Source organism: Epinephelus lanceolatus, chromosome 13, assembly GCF_041903045.1.
Source record: "Epinephelus lanceolatus isolate andai-2023 chromosome 13, ASM4190304v1, whole genome shotgun sequence".
In the NCBI taxonomy this organism is placed as follows: Eukaryota; Metazoa; Chordata; class Actinopteri; order Perciformes; family Serranidae; genus Epinephelus; species Epinephelus lanceolatus.
The window spans coordinates 35,823,546-35,839,858 of NC_135746.1; the positions used below are offsets into that span (position 1 = coordinate 35,823,546).

At 40.3% G+C, this 16,313-nt stretch overlaps 1 protein-coding gene across 1 annotated transcript in view; it reads right to left on the bottom strand.

Annotated features, from left to right (window-relative positions):
• The window catches only part of LOC117271168 (heparan sulfate glucosamine 3-O-sulfotransferase 5), a 143,746-nt gene that overhangs the window by 59,683 nt on the left and 67,750 nt on the right, over positions 1 to 16,313 (bottom strand). Inside the window, exon 2 of the mRNA XM_033649272.2 lies at positions 5,817 to 5,892. The gene's annotated coding sequence lies outside the window, so the exon portion shown is untranslated. The remainder of the gene's footprint in view (positions 1 to 5,816; positions 5,893 to 16,313) is intronic.

Consider the following 16,313-nt stretch of genomic DNA (forward strand, 5'->3'; position numbering starts at 1 on the left):
TGCAAGGTCATGGTGACCTTGACCTTTGACTCTTGACCACCAAAATCTAATTCATTCATCCTTGCATACAAGTCAAACTTTGTCCCAAATGTGAAAAAAAAATCCCTCAAGGCGTTCTTGAGATATCGTGTTCACGAGAATGAGATGGACAAGGTCACAATGACCTTGACCTTTAACCACCAAAAACTGATCAGCTCATCACTGAGTGCTAGTGGACATTTGTGCCAAATTTGAGGAAATTCCCTTGAGGTATTCTTAAGATATCGTGTTCACAAGGATAGGGCAGACAGACCTGGCCATAAAAACACAATCTGTTTGTATTGTTTGTGTTAGGCTAATATGTAAAACAATAAAACTATTTTTTCCCCCGTCATCCTCCTCATGTTTGAAACAGAACAAACAGAGCTTTCAGAACAGAAAGCAAGAACTGACAGTTGAATTAATAATAATTAAATACAAAATAATTAAAAATATTGCAAAACACTCAACAGCGTTTAAACACAGAACTAAATTAGAACCAGCAGACTCTCCACAGGAGCACACTATATCCACATTACATATTTACACAAAGCACACTATATTTACACCCATTAAGTATCTCACAAACATTTTTATTGCTGGGCTGGCTATCAAATTAAATGCCTTATCAGGGGGAACCAACACGGTGCCTGGTCGCCCGCAGGGAGCCAGTGAGTCGCCTACAGGGCATGTTCTAAAAATAACTGCCGTCAAGCCAGCCGTCACTCACATCTGGACAAATTGGCCAACACTACAACTATAGCGCACCTGTAAACTGAGACCCATGGTAGATGTATTCTACAGCTACATTCTTCCCATGTAGCTGATGGGAAGTGTTAGGAACACACTTGTTTAAGATAGTTGAAGGATACATGTATGACTACGCTGGGTTTCCAAAATAAGGTGTTAACAAAGGGTATATGATGCTGCTGTAATAAAGACCGGACTTTACAAGACCTGCCCACCACGAAAGTATTTTTGATAACCTGATAAATCTGTTTACTTCTTCTCTGATTGTGTTCCTAGATTTCACCAATTACTTCAGTATGATCATAACCAGTAAAAAAATATGATTAAACCTACAAAAATATGACCCAACTTTGCAAAGTAGAATTTTCCTGTTAAACCAGACAAGGGTTACAAATATAGCTGTGGTTCTATGCATAGAGGGTATAGATGGGGTATCACCCGATGTGTAGCTGCTGCAATTACCAGTACTTGTACCTGAATGGCAAAAAAAACAACAGCCAGGTGGTAAAGAGCTGTTGTGCAATCAGCTGCAAAAACAGATTCAGCAAGAACTCAGGCAGAAGTTTTTTATAGAGCGCTGAAGATTAAAGCGACGAGAGCCTATGTGAAGTTTTCTTTACATACTCAGATCAGACTGAAAATTCCTGCATTAAAATAGGACCGGGTATTTATATCCTGTCTGAATTTGTTCCGGTGTTCATCAGGGGTGCTTCACCAACTTTACAAACCGAGTTCAATGCACTCATCATGTGGTGTATAACTCACACTGCAGATACAGTTGTACAATGTCTTCTGTGTTTCTGAGAGAGCTATTTGAAGTCTGAAAAATAGGGTTATCTCGGCTAGGGTCTGGAGACTATGAATTTATAACAGAAAGTCTGAGTTAGGGAGTGCAATACAAAACAACCTGTGTAAATGACAATGTTTTGATTACTTTTAAGGCTCTTCATGGCCTGGCTCCAGATTACATTTGGGACATGTTAGTCCCTTATGAACCTCTGCATAATTTCAGATCCTCAGGCAGAGGTCCTCTGCTTGTTCCAGAGCCCAGGCTGAGGACCAGATAGAGCATTTGCAACCAGGGCCCCGAGGCTCTGGAATGACCTGCCCGAGGATATAAGGCTGTCTGAGTCACTGGCTTCATTTAAGTCTCTCCTAAAAACATACTTCAATCGGAAATCATATCCTGACTTTATCTGAGCTGTCTATTGCTATCTTATTAATGTTATTTCCCATTTATTATCTTGATTTTAGTTTTCACCTTCTTCATTTTATCTTTTACTTTGGTGACATTTAAGACATGTTGTTTGTTTTATTCTCCTTGTGTTAAATGTTTTTGGTTTTATTGTGCAGCACTTTAACTGTATTTTGAAAGGTGCTGTATAAATAAAGTTTATTATTATCTTTATTATTATTTTGCATAAAATTTGTGAATTATCATAGAGAAATTGAATGTTGTCAGACAAAATATTGCTCTGCCATGCTAAGTTATTATGTTTGAAAGCTGCAGTTTAAATATTGGTGTTACTTTAGCATATATACTGTATGCAACTAACTAGTTTTTTGATCACTCAGTCATTTTTCAATTGTTCCATTGGTTAATCTACAAAAGATTAAAAAAATCACATTGTCCCAGAGCACAGAATGACATCTTTAAGTTGCTTGCTCTGTCCAACCAGCTGTCAGACTCAAATATATGACTCAAATATATTCAGTTTACATTGACCTAAAACAGAGAAAAGCATTAAATCCTTACAATTAAGTATGAACTATTTTAAATGTTTTTTATTCTGATAGGCAGAGGTGGAACATATCTAGCGACATGTTTCTTTCCAGGTGTCAAGCTACACGTGAAACCTAAAGTCCCCCTCCATTAGAAAATGTGGTTTCATTCTGTTCATGTCCCCTAAATTGTCCGACCTCGACTACACTGACTTGTATCTGTGCAAAGTTTGTCACTAGAGAGGTTTTTTTTTTTTATATTCCTCTACTGAAGGGGCCGATATCTGTGCAATCGTTGTCTGTCAGACTTCAACACAACACCGGCTAAGAAACCTGAAACCTCCAGCGTAGAGCGGACTTGTCAGTACAGAGAGCAGAGTTAGCATTAGCATAATGAAAGTTTGACAGAAAACATGTTAGAGTGTACAGTTTTTGAATGTAAACTGGACCCTGGAGCATCTTTCCACCATCTACCAAAAAACCCCATCATAGCAGATATTACCGTATGTTTCACAACCATTAACCCTGTGTTAGCCACTGCCAGTTAGCCTACAAGCTAACAAACAACAAAAACAAATGAAAGATGCAAACTACACTTGCCATTCTGATACATCTGCTGGTTGCTAAATTTGGTGCACAACAGACTCCTCATCTGAGTCTGGGTCTGACTGAGACTCAAACATGTATAGCTGAATCTCTCCGCTGTTTCCTCTAATGCTAAAGCTAGCCAACTGTATGCACGCTGCTCTTTCACTGGTCAGCCCGCAGCGTCGGAGTAGTTTCATTACTTTTGGCAGTAACTAGACATGTAACCAATTACTTTTTCAAATAAATAACAATTAAAATCATTAAAATTTAAATAGGTTCGTTACTTGTTACTTTTGTCTTGATCATGGCAGGAAAACTGAGCCTATTGCCCAGATTTTTTCCTCAGTTATGATCTAAAGCCACCTGTAGTGATGTGTGGCTCAGCTGAGCAGCGCTTAGTCCTTCTGTCTTGTGTGTTTGAGAGAGACAGAGGACAGGGAGGAAGAGAAGGTGTAAGGCAAACTGTGCCAAGTAATGTTTCTGTAAGTTATTAACAACCTTCAAATGCAATGTAACCAGGGCATCACTAGTCACCCAACCTTACGGCGGCAAAATAAATGGTGTGAGTTATTCAATCAATCACTCAGTCAATCAGCATTAGACTGTCACTGCACATGATGGTCAACAGTTCAGGAAATATGAGCTTGCTTTCCTGGAAATATTGACACTATTTTTCCCTGCTCGAGATGAAGGACAAATTAGGCCTATATAGTGTTGAGTTACAGTCTATGTGTTGGATTTATTAAGGTTAAACTTCAGTATGTATATGCTTTTGTAAATAACCTTAATCACTTTTATTTTACTATGCCTGCCATGACAAGAAATTACTGTCAAATGTCAGCGAAACAGTTGTTATTTCATTTCACTCTGCCAAAAGAGTAAAAACTGACTTGTTGGCTGATTTGAAGGCCTGTGAGGCGACAACAGATCGCCCAATCAAAACATTTCTGTTCACTTTTTATCATAGTGATAATAAAGTACAATCATAAATATTTGTCAGTTGTCTTGTCCCACACTGTGCCATAGCAACACTAAAATAATGTAGCTGTGTGAGTGAATAACAGAATTAAAGCAAATATTATTGTAAAAGTTACTTTCCTGAGTAACTAATTATTTTTTATATGCAGTAACTGGTAAAGTAATTAATTTACTAGTAATTCTAACTAATGACCAATTTTCAGTACCTTGCACAACACTGTCAACCAGTTACCAGTCAATCCCCAGTAGTGTTGTGCCAGCACTGGAGAAAGCAGAAAGCATAACCTGCAGAAAGCATAACCTGAAGCAAGCAGCGATGGTGGGAGAGGCAGAGGCCAGATCCAGAGAAAGAAAGAGTAGATCTGCTTCAGGCCCCTTTTCAGAGTTTTTTTTTTACTTTTCATGTGGGAAAATCATGTTACTCAACTCCTATTCTTGAGAATTGGGACAAATGATGTATTTATGTAACCTGGAAATCAAGATGCCCCGCCCCCAGCAAATTCGAGTTTGCACTGCACAGGGATCTGGCCCCGATGAGCAGAGCCTGCTGAATCGCCATCGGACCAATCAGATCAGTCTATCTGACAGAGGCGGGCTCTGGGCGGGCGTAACAAGATGAGGACAGCGCTATGCCATAGGAGTCGAAAAGTAAACAGTCAAGATGGCAGCTGCCAAAGGATCGCATCCGTTAATTTAGCTTTGGAAGAAACGCTAAGCCAACTACACTTATGTTTTTCCTTGAGAGAGGAACAGAAGACTGCCCTAGAAGCCTTCGCTTCCAGGAAGGACGTTTTTGCTGTTTTGCCTATGGGATACGGCAAAAGCATAATATATCAGTTCGCCCCACTGTTTGGCGAACAAATGGGGCTTAGCGCAATGAATACGTCACCTTGTTTTTTACTTGCTCTGATTGGCCATTGTGCTATCCAGTTGCATGCAGTGGCATTTAATATGCCTCAATTAGTGTTTGTCTTGGCAATATTTGTCCCTCCTCCACTGTGTTTGAACAGCTGAAGTGACAGCGACGAGCGCCATGTTTCAACCCAAAATTTTCCAACTCTTTGCGCTCTGAAAATAAAAAACGCCCAATGTGCAACACTCGAGGCAGAATTCACGCCCAGTGACTCATCGCCCTGCTGGCACTTGTAGTGCAGTGAAATACACAGCACTCCCACTCCAAGAATTAAAAAAATACGCTGCCCCCAAAAATAAACCCTTTGGTGGACACAGCCCCCAACATGTCAACTCCATAGCCATTCTACATCAAAACTACATAAAAATTATGATTCAAAAATGAGTTTTTTGATTGCCATTAAGAAAGCTCTTGGTAACTTTAAAAAAGAAAATGGCTCCTTACTACAACTGCTGTGAAATTAATAACTTTTTGTCAACTCTGTGAGATGTCAACTCATTGCAAGTTTTAATAGTCAAGAGTTTGATCTTTTAAAATGCATTTTCCCAGCCTAAATGGAGAATGATGAATGAAGAATGTTTTCTCCCAATTCTCGGGAATGAGTGTTAAACAATATATTAATTGCATCAGAGTATTTTTACATACTTTAAAACATGTCTAATTTATGGCTCTCTGTTTGGTACATTATACAGATTATTCTGGATTCTAAAGGAGTTTACTTTACCAACATATTGGTTTGTTTACATCTCTGTATTTAACCTCTCACATCAGTGAGAGTGAGTTTCTTTAGCTGCTCAGCAGGAGTGCTTTGTGTGGGATAGTGTGAATAAGAGATGTCGATACATACCCTCTATTCCTCATGACTGCCAGAGGTGGTGATTTGCACCTGGATACTTCTTTATGCACACACGCAGATCCAGTATCTGTAATACAGAGAGTACCATTCAGACCAAAGCAAAAGGACAATCACCATTTTTAAAATATATTCTACAAAGAAAAAGAACTTTGGGGAAGAGCGCATAGAGCAGAAACTTAAATGAAAAATGTCCTGCCTCCACCCATTTTGAATTACAAACCATCACACCATGGAAATGTCTGAACAAACCCACTGACTGATTTTCAGCTCCCAGCCCGAGGAAAGGCTCATCCAGTTTCTAGTTTGCATGACAAATGGGATGCAGCGCCTGGCATCCAGTCGGGAGACTGCGTGCTCAGTTAAAATATACCCAGAGATGAGAATAAAACACATCTCATCGCTGTAAAAATGTGCCTCTCCTCAGTTAATTAAAACCAGCCCACTGAGTGTGTGGACGCTCTGGCAAGAGAAGAGTTTTATATTTAACAAGTCAGAAAGCGGTTATGTAAACAGTGACCACCGCTGTGCAAAAACTTCACATTAAAAACACTGTCCTCACATAACTGTCTCATAGAAAGTACATGGGCTCTTCTCCAGGTGTGGATAATGATTGTAGATGCTCCTGTGTTTTGAGGAAAATGTGCAGAGAGCTGAATGTAACTGTAGTGCTGGGAGGAGCAAAGCACTACCACTGCAAAGGTTGGGAGGTGAATTCCCACTGGGGTGATTTATGCTAAAAATGGGTGTCCTAATGGTACTGCGAACACTGTGCACTTTGGAGCTCTCTGAAGAATACACCTAAAGACACATGCTGTACAGGCAGGAACACCTTAAAGGCATTAGAGTCTGGCCCATAAAAAGACAATATTATCCACGAATATTAGTTTATCATACAAGTTTTGGTAGCAATTTTTAAGCCAATAAGTACAAAGAAACTGCAATGCAGCAATGCAAATGATAAGTCTGAGGTCTCTATTACATAGTGTGTCCACCAGAGAGCACTCCCAATGTTAGCATGCTGACACACTGAACTAATGGTGCATTCCATTTGAGCTAGGAAGTGGGAATTTCCAAGTTCCTAGTAGAAAATTCCAACTGGAACATCCGTTCAGTTGGATTTTTGACTCAGAAAGTCAGAGGAACCTCACCAGCCCTGACCTCAAAATCCAAGATGGCTGCTCCATGCATCAACAGTAGTGAAAGCTGTAGTAACATACTTTTTTTGTTTAATGGCATTTCTGTCTTATTTGTGTCTCATTAAATCAGGCATACACACAGTACTGTCCAACTTATCTGTGGACATGTTGCTATGGTGTTTGCATATGCAAAATACAGCATAATGCATGGTTATCAACTGGTATTACTAACAATGGCTAACCAGGCTATAACTGGTATTGTCTTGGTTGTCTGACTCAGCTAGGGTGTGACATCATCATCCTTCTGACTTCTGAGATAAATAAAACAGTGAACATGGTAAACATTAAAGGCTACCCGCTAAACATCAACATGTTAGCATGCTGACATTAGTATTTCACTCATAGCACTTCTTTCCCACAGTGAGTATAGTTCCACGGCTAACATAGCTATAGACTCTCAGTCTGTTAAATGTAAAATGTATATTTTTTTATGCTACAGAATACATATTTGCTCTGTAAATCACGTTCTCCTTTAACCGCCCCTATCTTTGCAAATCAGTCATCTGTCAATGCCATTAGCTCTCTATCAGCATAGATAAGGTACTTGTTTTCATACAACAAACTGTTTAGTTTTTGCAGGACATAATGATGTCACAATTAAGTTGACCTTTGACCTTTTACATATAAAATGTAATCACTTTATCATTACATCCTATTAAACATTTGTGTAAAATTTTTATAATAATTAGCTTATTAATTCTTGAGTTAAAGCCGAAACCATGTTTGGTGAGGTCACAATGACCTTGACCTTTGACCACCAAATTTTAATCGGTTCATTCTTGAGTCTGTTTGTACCAAAATTGAGGAAATTCCCTAAAGTTCTTCTTGAAAAATTGCAAGAATGAGATGAAAGCATGGTCACACTGACCTTGACCTATGACCACCAAAGTCTAATCAGTTCATTTCTACATCCAAATGAATGTTTGTGCCAAATTTGAAAAAAAAAAAAAACACTGTATAGTCTTCTTGAGGTATAGGGTTCATGAAAAAAATAGGACGGCTGGACAGACATCCATCCATCCATTTTTTCTAACCGCTCTTGAGGGTGACCCTCTTGAGGGTCGCGGGGGAGCTAGAGCCTATCCCAGCTGACATTGGGTGAGAGGCAAGGTACACCCTGGACAGGTTGCCAGACTATCACAGGGCTGACATGTAGAGACAGGCAACCATTCACACTCACATTCACATCTACGGACAATTTAGAGTCACCAATTAACCTGTCCCCAATCTGCATGTCTTTGGACTGTGGGAGGAAGCCGGAGTACCCGGAGAAAACCCACACTGACACAGGGAGAACATGCAACCTCTGCAGCAAAGGGCTCCCACACCCGGGATCAAACCAGGAACCCTCTTGCTATGAGGCGACAGTGCTAACCACCACACCACTGTGTCGCCCCGGCTGGACAACTAGACAACCCCAAAACATAATGCCTCCCACCACAGCTATTGCCTGTGCAGAGGCATTAAAAAAAACAAGAGAAAAAAAGAGAGAGAAATCAACCATTGTTGTTATTTTTAAACTTTCAAATATTGACAGCATGTTGGTCTTAATAATCCAGGGCTGTAGTAGGCATACTGTATTAGCAAAGAAGAATATCACAAGCACCCATGCCTTCCAGGTCCACTTGAGGATTGAGGCAATTATCCTGTCTCTAAGGGAAAAAATGAAATTACTGACAAAATAAATAATCCACAGGCCACTTCTTGCTGATTTTCTGCTTCAAATCATGCTATAAGTTATCCCATGCGGGGTTATTTAGTGCGGCAATATCCAGTTATGAGAATATTATAACAAAAACGTTGAAGTCAAAGCACATAGCAATCAATAAGAATTATATTGTGCTTCAGTTCATTTCCCCCCGCCTCAAAAGGGGGCCAGGAGGTAGAGCTGGAGGGGTATATTATGATTACAGCACTGAAGGCTAACCCAGGGGGTCAGGGGCTGCAGGGTCAAATCCCACCGGCTGAGGCACCCAAGAGGCCCACGGTGCACTTTAATCACGTAAAAGAGTGACTGCATCAGGAGGAAATCCTGTAAATCACACATGATAGGGTCATACATAAGGCAGTGAACCTGCGCTGTTCCCTGGTATCACTGCCGCAGTGTGGAGATTACTGGTCCTGTAGGACAACAGACTCTGCCAATCATGACCATGCTTACACATTGGGGTGATGGGAATGTGTTTGCCAAGCCTTGCAGAACAAATATTCATTTACTATATGCAAATATGCACAAGAGTAAATTCATTTTAATTATTAAAATGAGACAGCTCTGTGTGCAACAGATTGTTCTGCTGGTGGATCGGCGGCGTCTTACACCTCCTCTCTAATTATTAACAGCAACATTGTACTTGTACTTGATGAAACAGAACAGAAGTGGGGGAGAGCAGGATTCCCCGTGGCTGGTACACAATGTGAGTCAAAAGGAGATAACTCAGTTTTTCACTCTCTCTGATGCTGATGCACTGTTGATTTGTGGCTTTCTTCCTTTTTTCTGTCTGTCTCTCTTTTCCCCCTCAAACTCTCTGACTCCCTCCATCTTAAACTCCCCTTGGTGCACAGATAAGCTCAAACTTTTGACAACATGGGTTTTATTTTCCTAATTCTGCCCATTGCCCTTCAGGTTTTCTTAAAATGTTCACTTACGTATTTAGGGTTTTCTCCTTTTGGTCTTCCTTTTTGGAATCCCTAGACTGTTGCACAAAAGACCTGAGCAACCAAAGCAAGGTTAAAAAAAAAAATCTCCAAGAAGGGTGATCTGCGACGAGGAGAACCCAATGGATAAGCTTCTGATTTTACACTATAGATCTGACCGCATTCATTTTCACTGCAATTTCTTCCTGTAGTTGTTTTCTGTTTTCTGATATTTGGGGATCAGATTCACTTTGTAGGATGTGCTTTCTATGATTGTATTCCTCCAGAAGTGTAATCTTTCCTTCTCTGACCAATATGGTTTCCCTGTCTTCTTTTCTTCTGCTTTTTTTTCACTATCTAACCATAAGCCAACTTTGTGAGACGATAACAGGCATCACAAGTGTGAGTCTAAACAAACAAACAATCTCCATGGAAACTGTACCGCTGTAAAATCTATTTCAACGCAGTAAATGAGATAATATTTTAAGGGATTCTGTGCAACTGTGTAAGTCCCTCAGCTAAGGAGTATTTGGAGTAATAAGTGTCATACTTAGGGAGAAAACTTAAGATGTTTTGTGCAACCTGTCCCTGCTTAAAAGTAAAGTAAAAATCAACCACGTTACGTGGCTCTATCCTTGGTGGAAACACAGTGGCAGGTGGTAAAAAAACACCCACGTTTGGTGACTAAAAAGCCGCTGGAAATGTACGATGACTCACTAAAAAACAACTGGTTTTGTTGTTTGTTGGTCTCAAACAGTGGTCTGCAGCTTGGCAGCCCTGGCAGGCAAGCCATCCACCATCCCCTCCACCTCCCAATGATAAAGTCTACTCACATGCTACTACTACTACTTTCCTTCTATGCGTGTGGAAGGGCAGAGAGGTGTGCTCTCCCCTCCTTAGGCTTTCTACGTATGCCTAGGAAAAGCAGAGAGGCCCCACAACAGAGCCATACTGCTACATATAATACTGCAAATGGAAATTTAGTTCTCTTTGACTAAAGTAGTCCTGACTGAATTAAAGATGTCCTCTGAGATAAAAGTCTGCAGGGGTGCCATATGTTAACATGGGTGGCAATAAGAAACTGCATATTTTGTTGTTTAGTTTGGAGGACTTGTCCCAGACTTCAGTAATTATTTGGTGAATACACTTAATAATGGGGGGTTAGGAAAAATTGACCCAAATGTTTTTCATCTCATAGCAGTCTAGATTAGAGCACAACTGGAAAACACCTGGCCATCTTAGCAATTTTGTGTTTCTCATTCTCCATGTGGGATTCCACTGCCTTCATTTCCATCATGCAGTCTCAAAAGAATTTGCATTTCCCTATGTCGTTCAGGGGACAGTGACAGCTAGCTAGCAGACAGTGGCTCCTCTGTAGGGATGCACCGAATATTCGGTAACCGAATATATTCGGGCGAATATTGCAAAAAAACACACATTCGGTATTCGGTGGAATAAGTTAAAAGCAAGGCCGAATAATAGCGGTGTGTTTTGATAACGCAATCAAACAGCGTGCCGTGATGGGCGGAGTAAAATGTCGGCAGTGTGGCGATCCGTCCGTCACCACACTCACATTTGCGACTACAAATAGTTTTGCAAAATACGCTTAAATCATTCAGCACGCTGTGCGAGCAGCCTACAGATTTCAACCACCAGCAGAAACGAAAGGCGAATCCCACCGGTTGTGGGTTGAACGGGGGTCACAGACACAGACAGTAATGTATTCCAGTCAAATATGGCGGCCATCGGCTTACCGCGACAGATAAGTCGGCTCCCATAATATCCTCTTCTTGGCATGTGGACTGCCCAGAAGTACCTGAACAGCCGAGCCAGCCGAACACAGGTATGTGACGTGTCAGAGGAGAAACGAGCCGTTCACGGTCCACAAACCTCACCGCACTTTAGGGACTGTACTTTACTTATGAAGGGACTTGTCAGGGGAGGAGGGTGGCTGGTTGATTTTTATTTTATTTATTTATTTTATTTTGATCCCCCCTATGTTAATCACTTATTGATGCTGTTTTTGAAGTATGAATAAGTCAATAAATAATTTATTCCATTGAAATATCATTGATGTATTATAGAAAAGTGATTTATCTTTTTATAAATGACAAAAGGCACATCTGCCTCATTTTCGCTGTGGTATCTTGATACTACTCAGAACCATGATATTTTCATTGGTATCGTACAGTGGGATCCAATTTTGGTACCGTGACAACACTAATCTGGAGGTGGTTCATCTGCAAAAATTAATGAAAAACTAAACAACGATATTCTGTATTCGGCCAAGCGTTTAATATTATTCGGCTTCGGCTTGGGCCACAAATTTTCATTTCGGTGCATCCCTACTCCTCTGCTCTGAGAATCCCGGACGAAATTAAAACACAAGTGTCGTTGGTTCTGCTATCCTGATCTGTGAGACATTAATGCAAGAGACATTTCCTAAATAAAAAAAACCCAGATGTTACCAGTTATTTTGAGATTTTACAATGCAACATTAGAAGAAAATGATTCATAAAACCCTACTTCCCAAGTCTTGGCACTTTTAAGACTTTTGAAATATTGATATAAGACATTTCAGGGTCCGACATTAACGGTTGCCCGAATGCCCGGGGCAAGTAAAAGCAGCAGACCCTGCGCAGACATGCCCGATCGGGCAAGCAGCACCGACTCAGACACACACACACATACCGGACAGCCTTTCAGTCCTTAACCACTAACATTAGCTCATGTAGAACACAGGTACCACACAGAAACTTTTACAAAGGGTCATAATGTGCTTCTAGTGACTGTCAAATCGCCAGCGAAAGATGTTTTAAATGCGGACACGGAGAGCAAAGCGATAGATAAGAACAGCATGCTGCCTGCTCTCATGGGACAAAGATCCTCTGAGAAGAAAGACGGTTCACTCTGCTCTGTTGCCAGGAACAAACTGGGAGGCAAAGATCCTCTCTGAGGAAGATGGTTCACTTTGCTGCAGGGTTCACCAAAACGTTTTTTTGTTTTTTTCTTTTAATAAATTTTACACACACATTAAAGAACATACAAGATCCTGTAGAGAATTGATACATATAATACAATACAATAAACATTGTCAAATTAAATGAAGGAAGAGGATTTTTTTAAAGGCAAATTAAATATTGGGGATTTATGTAAAAATATACATAGAGACATATAAATAATTATATAATTAAAGATATGTAGGCTATGTTAGGTGAATACTCCTGTCAGTGACCCTGACCACTGGCACTGGCAAAAGAACTGGAGTTGGTCCCCGGACGCTAAACTGCGGCTGCCCACTGCTCCCAGTGTATACAGTAGGATGGGTCAAATGCAGAGGTCAAATTTCGTTTCAATGTATGTAATGTGCTGAGAAAGGACAATAAAGAATCTTCTTCTAATAATAATTTCTTAATAACTAGGAGATAACAAAAGAATAAAGAGATTTCAAAGACTTAAAAAATAAGGGACATGAATCAAAACAACAAGAAACGAGATACACTGCCTGGCCAAAAAAAAAGTCACCACCTGGATTTAACTAAGCAAATAGGTACGAGCCTCCTATTGGATAATTACTGCATGGGCGATTATCTTTCAGCTGGCAACAAGTTATTTAACCCCAACTGGTGCAATGAGTTGCTTCTCATTTCCTAAACAACCATGTCGAAAGACACATCCCGTGGTCGTGGAAAAGATGTTAGTCTGTTTGAGAAGGGTCAAATCATTGGCATGCATCAAGCAGAGAAAACATCTAAGGAGATTGCAGAAACTACTAAAATTGGGTTAAGAACTGTCCAACGCATTATTAAAAACTGGAAGGATAGTGGGGACCCATCGTCTTTGAGGAAGAAATGTGGCCGGAAAAAAATCCTCAATGATCGTGATCGGCGATCACTTAAACGTTTGGTGAGATCAAATTGAAGAAAAACAACAGTAGAACTCAGGGCTATGTTTAATAGTGAAAGTAAGAGCATTTCCACACGCACAATGCGAAGGGAACTCAAGGGATTGGGACTGAACAGCTGTGTAGCCTTAAGAAAACCACTAATCAGTGAGGCTAACCGGGAAAAAAGGCTTCAATTTGCTAGGGAGCATAAAGATTGGACTCTGGAGCAATGGAAGAAGGTCATGTGGTCTGATGAGTCCAGATTTACCCTGTTCCAGAGTGATGGGCGCATCAGGGTAAGAAGAGAGGCAGATGAAGTGATGCACCCATCATGCCTAGTGCCTACTGTACAAGCCTGTGGGGGCAGTGTTATGATCTGGGGTTGCTGCAGTTGGTCAGGTCTAGGTTCAGCAACAGTATGTGCTCAAAGAATGAGGTCAGCTGACTACCTGAATATACTGACTGACCAGGTTATTCCATCAATGGATTTTTTCTTCCCTGATGGCACGGGCATATTCCAAGATGACAATGCCAGGATTCATCGGGCTCAAATTGTGAAAGACTGGTTCAGGGAGCATGAGACATCATTTTCACACATGGATTGGCCACCACAGAGTCCAGACCTTAACCCCATTGAGAATCTTTGGGATGTGCTGGAGAAGGCTTTGTGCAGCAGTCAGACTCTACCATCATCAATGCAAGATCTTGGTGAAAAATTAATGCAACACTGGATGGAAATAAATCTTGTGACATTGCAGAAGCTTATCGAAACAATGCCACAGCAAATGCGTGCCGTAATCAAAGCTAAAGGCGGTCCAACGAAATATTAGAGTGTATGACCTTTTTTTTTGGTGGTGACTTTTTTTTTGGCCAGGCAGTGTATATCCCCAGTCATGCACACCCAGTTTTAATAAACTCAGTACTGTTTTTCAACACATATATTGTTTTGTCTTCATTGAATGTAATTAGCATATATTGTTATTGCACCATTGGTTTTGGCCGTGATGCCCCGATAAATTTGTATTTATCAAAGGCCAAAGTGGCCTTGCCCTAAAAATGACTTAATTCCAGGCCTGTAATCGTGTATTTCCTCTCCTGTTTCTGTCCTCGGAGGGGCCAGTTGCAGTGTGCTCCTTTTTTATGTGCTGCTGCCTCCATTGGCTGAGCGTCTCTGCTGACGTAAGATATAAGTCATGAGCGAAAATATGCACCACACAGCCAGAAAAAGAACCTCTTAGGCAGGGCAAGTAAGAATTTAGATGGGGCAAGTAGATTTGAGAAGTACTTGCCCGGCAGGGCAAGTAGGAAAAAACCTTAACGTCGGACCCTGCATTTGAATACTTATTGGGACCTCATTTTTGATGAATTAATTCAATGCCTTTCAAGACTTTTAAAGGATCTGCAGGAACCCTGTTATAACAAAAGCTAAAATGACAGCCAAAATTGTAAAAATAAGGCCTGAGTTGAAATAAATTACAATGATCTTTAAAGTGACACATAGTGTATGCCAGCCTGCACTTTATCTTTTAGTCTTAGTGGCTAGTGGTGTTCCTTAGGATCTTTCTCCCATGGCTGAACTTCAGTATCACTGACACCAAAGCACCATGGATGAAAGAGGGAGTGCGGGTGAGAAAGAGAGAAACAGTTTTATCACTGCATTATGGATGAATGCTCAATACGTTGACAGACGACTCCTTCTCACCCTAATACTTGTGAAAAAAAAACACGATTACTTTTATAATATAAAAGTAAAATTTCAGTGCCTGCTATTAGCAAGATTAATTGGAGAAAAAATGTTTTCCAGCTGCACAAAGGCACTTCATTTAGCAGATAGTTTGATGTGCTGATAAGGACCTTGCATTATAAAAAAAAACTGCTCCCTCTGGTGAAAATATAAAAGTTTTATTACGTGTAATCATATTAAGTATTGGAGAAACTATCCTGAGAATGTGGTTCACACAGCTACTTACTGCTTTACATTAAAACAACTACACCTTCTAGATTAATCACCACCCTTTGGAGTTTTAGCTGGATAAATGAATATGTTTTTCAAATCTTTAAAAAAGAAAGTGTTTACTTACTTTTTTTAAAGTACTTTGTGTTCTAGTCAAACTAGCCTTTCTGCCTTTTTTCTTTTGGATTACCGTACATTTCTTGTTGAAAGTGCATCCCCCACAGCATTTCCCAACAGTTTGTACCTCTGGAACCAGCGCACATCTTCTGCTGATAATTGGCAGAAAGTTCTCAAGCAGAGCTCAGTTTTCTGCTAGGTAGTTTATCAAAGCACAGATAATTAGTCTGGAAATAGAAGTGTCCTTTGGCAAGATATAAAACCCAGAGCTACTTAATAAGAGTGTCTAGAAATGACTGCACTGTGGATGTAGAATAAATAGACTAACCCTGGCAGAGCCAAGTACAACAGTATTTGCAAATTTCAAAGCGTGATCATGTCATATGATACGACATGGCATAACAAATATTTAATCGTCAGTTTGGTTCAAACAAAGTGCAGTTATGTTTGTTTATGAGATAACTCCACAGGTTTCTGGAACCAACAATCCGACAAGTACACCCACCTCCTGCGATGTTTGGACAGGTGATCGGAGTTCTTTAAACTTCTCTCAAGCTCTCTTTTTTAAATTCTTCTTACAGCTACCTACTCTTCTTAAGAGAGACTGTTGGAAAATATACCACGTTATCCCTATTTGTTCAATTCATCATGTCTTACCCCTCTTTAATGTGCTGGTACAGAAAAAGTCACTGAACACACAC